Here is a 3,862-nt window from a genome sequence, read left to right as displayed (position 1 = left end):
CTTATCAACTCCTTGATAATAAGAACGTCAGAACTCAAGTCTGATAGTACCCAACCAACCATGTTAAACGTCTAGCAACATCGCTTACATGATTCCCTAGGTATCAAATGATAGTGCCTGCAAGAACCATTCAATTATGGTTAGCGTACAGTACGGTCCCTTGAACTCATATATCCCGACCGATTCGACAACCATTGGTTTATCGAGAGTTGTCAATGAATCGATATTATGTGTCATGTCGTAGTTGCATCGATTGTGTAATCTATGAAACCCCTTTCATAATTACAACCATACTCTGGCCAGAGATTTCAACCTACATACACATGATAACACATAGGATATCCATACCCGAAGGTAAGCGGTGAATCCCCGACTACAATGCATCGACTCCTATGTGTTTCGACAGAACACCCAACCTTGCCACCTGATGATCCCATGAGAGTCGGTAAACAAGTCAAAGTGTAATTCTAGCACATAGAGTCTCAATGTTGTCCCGGGTCATAAGAACTAATGGTGTACAACCATAAACCAGGACTTTTCCACTCGATAAGTGAGAACCACTTGGAAAGTCCTTTTATGGAGGGTTGTTCAGTGCACTCTACCAGGAGCACCTATCTTCATGCTCGGACATCACAATGTCCCCTACCAATGAAACATGGTACTCACATCGCAGATACTAGTCTCCAACTCGAGCGGCCTATATCCTTTTTAGTGGCGGCTGAATCGACTAGGAACCGTTTAGAATATACAGTATTACAAATATGAGTTTCATGATACTCATCATATGAGTATCTCATATTCTTTCTACTATTTGTATATTCAAGGGCTTTATCTATGCAACTAGCATGGGTATACAGATAAAGATGTGCCAAAATAATAATATCAAATATTACTAAAATAAAGATTGCTTATACATAGAGTTTCATTGTGAACACTCGGCCAACACTTGGCTCGACGGGCACCTACTCTAACATCTTTCACATATACCGAGGACTTTTACGTTATCAGTTGTTCATTATCAACTGACACCAGTTTGCTTTCTATTAACAACCGTTTAAACAGTATCAGTTTATAATCAACTTATGATAATTAGTTTCTCAACAGTTCACTTATTTACTTATCACAACTGATGTTTCTTAGCGTTTCATTAGTTCATGAGTTCACAACTGATGAATCTCATACAGGTCATTATGTGCAGAAACGAAGAAAATTGAAGCATTATCAAAATAAACATTTTATTTATCCATAAATTTTGGAAAGAACCACATTTTCATAAGTTTCTTCTACACTAGCTATCCACATCCTCATCCAAACAGCCAGAGCTGAGGAAGAAGTCTTGCAGAAGCTGTGCGAAGAAGCGATGCCATTAAGAATCTCCAGCTCCTTGCGAAGCATCAGCTCATAGAGATGACCCTCCTTGAAAGCATCCACCTCTACAGAAATGTTTAAGTGCCTTCGCACTTCTCTCAGCTGGGCCATCCGCCTGAAGGTGGTAACCCTCCCAGAGTTGTACAGAAACTCCAGTTCCTGTAACTCTTCCCAATAGGGAAGACGGGCATAAAAAACCTTGTCCTCTATAGCAGCCTTTTGAGCTTCAAGCGAAAGTGGAGAGATGTTTTTGAACTACTTGCTCCTTCCATTATTTTTTGCTGATACTTGTGACTAACTCCTCTATTTTTATTTATAGGCCAAGTCGAGAAAATGAAAGGACACTTTCTTAAGTGACGATTACTTTACTAAGCCTCAAGTTATCTTATTTAATCGACTTTATTTTATTTTCTCTAACGCATCTATTTAGGGGGAATGGTGGTTTAAGAGGTTAACTGAGAAGACAGTTGTTAGTGTATTCTCAACTGAAAGGACTTAGCCTCACTAACTGATCGTTCAGTTGATAATTCCACTAATCTTCTCATATAAGTTAACTAATTAAACCTATCATATTCCAAATCAAATGACGTGACAGTCTCCCAAATCATGATGAATTTCAGTTTATAACGTGGACACATTTTTAACCGCTCAAAATTGTACACACGCTTACAGCACACGTACACACATTTTTTTTTTACTCAAAATTTTCCTGGACTGACACGTGTCCGATAATTCAAACAGTCACAAAAAAAGTACTTTACCCGCTTTGATTCAGTTCGTCTTCCTTACAATCACGATTATCCTCACTTTTCAAAGAAAATCTATATTTTTCGTTTCTACAGGAAATCATTCAGCTTTCAATGGCGACTCAAACTCCTGCTCACATATTGAATGCAATGGTCGTCGATTTTAACTCGGCTCTATCGATTCAAGAAGCAGATGTTAAGAATGTATTTCTAAAGCTTGAGTCGGCAGGTCTCAGGATGTTCTTAGGACAATATTCCCAGAAGATATATCTCAAAGAGGTCAATGAATTCTACAGGAAAGGATTTATCACTAATAATGACACTATATCTGTGACTATCAATGATCAGTTGCTACGTCTTTCTGAGGAATATTTCGGAGAAATCTTTTCTTTACCAACTGATGGTTATGTAAATTTTTCTGAAGTAAAAACTCAGGACATTGAAGAAATGCAGTCTCGATTATCTGCTGATGGACGAAAAATCAAGGTTTCCGATCCAAAGAAGAAACTGAAACCAGAAATTCAGTTGCTAGCTGATATCGTAGCAAAGGGAATATTAGCAAAAGCCGGTTCTTATGCTGCTCTTACACTCGAAAAATTCCAGGTAATGACCATAATCATGAGTGAAGAGAAAGTAAATTGGAGATATATTCTGTTTAACATCTTGAAGAATATGCTCAAGTCATCCAAACAATCATGTGGCTTTGCTATCCAAATCAGTTATCTGTTAAAACTGAAGGGTATAGTAGCTGAAAATGCTGAAATATCATCAAAATTCAAAGTCTTTACTGCCAAAAACATCTTGCAATCAAAAACCAAACTGGAAGTTGAGCCGTCACCAATCAAGAAAGTCAAAAAAGCAAAAAAGAAATTGATTCTCAGTGAATCAGACGCAGAGAAAACTCCTTCACCTAGGCTTGTCAAAAGACCAAGGACTAAAAGAACCAAAACAACAACAACAATGGAAGTTATCCAATCAGCTGATCAACAACCCATTCAAGCCATACCTTTGCAGATACTCTCACCTGATGAACCAGTTACCAAAGCCAAGACAACAGCTAAGGTTAAAGCCCCATTAACCCTTGTAAATCACCCTACCATCTTGCCTAGGGCAAGATCTAAAGGTATAATATTAAGGGAACCAATGCAATCAACACACTCAGGAATGGATCTTCTTCACACTCTTTCAACTGACAAAGGAAAAGGACAGCTAGTTGAAGAACCCCGGCCATCCAATGTTATTCAAACACACATTGACCTTGTTTGGGAACAGGTCAATGCATTTGCCACATCACAATTAAAATCTTTTGACTGTTGGAAAAGCTTCAGAAAAGAAATCTTTGCCAAAGAACTGAAGCATAGATCTCAACTGAAAAAGTTCATCAAACTAGAAGCAATCGTGATGAAAGTAGTCAAAGCTGCTACAATTTCACAAGCATTAGAAAGGCAGAAATACTTCTTTGTTCAGATTCGCGTCAAAAAGCTAGCAAGAATGGTAGCACAGCTGAAGTCCAACTACCATCCAACAAGTCCAACTGCATACAATGATAGAGCTGTGTTCACTCAACTGGACGCAGATCTTAGTAGCCTGGAAAGGGAAATAAGATTTTGGGAAGAAGATCATGAACTAGTTATTCATGAAAAACCCTTCAACTCAAATACTGAAAAAGATTTATCCTTATCTCCACAAAAAGAACCATCTCCACAACAGTCAACTGAAAAGCCAGTTCAGGAAATACCTAAATCCTC

The sequence above is a fragment of the Primulina eburnea genome, chromosome 9 (assembly GCF_022965805.1).
Source record: "Primulina eburnea isolate SZY01 chromosome 9, ASM2296580v1, whole genome shotgun sequence".
Classification (NCBI taxonomy): domain Eukaryota; kingdom Viridiplantae; phylum Streptophyta; class Magnoliopsida; order Lamiales; family Gesneriaceae; genus Primulina; species Primulina eburnea.
This window is presented reverse-complemented; position numbering follows the sequence as displayed.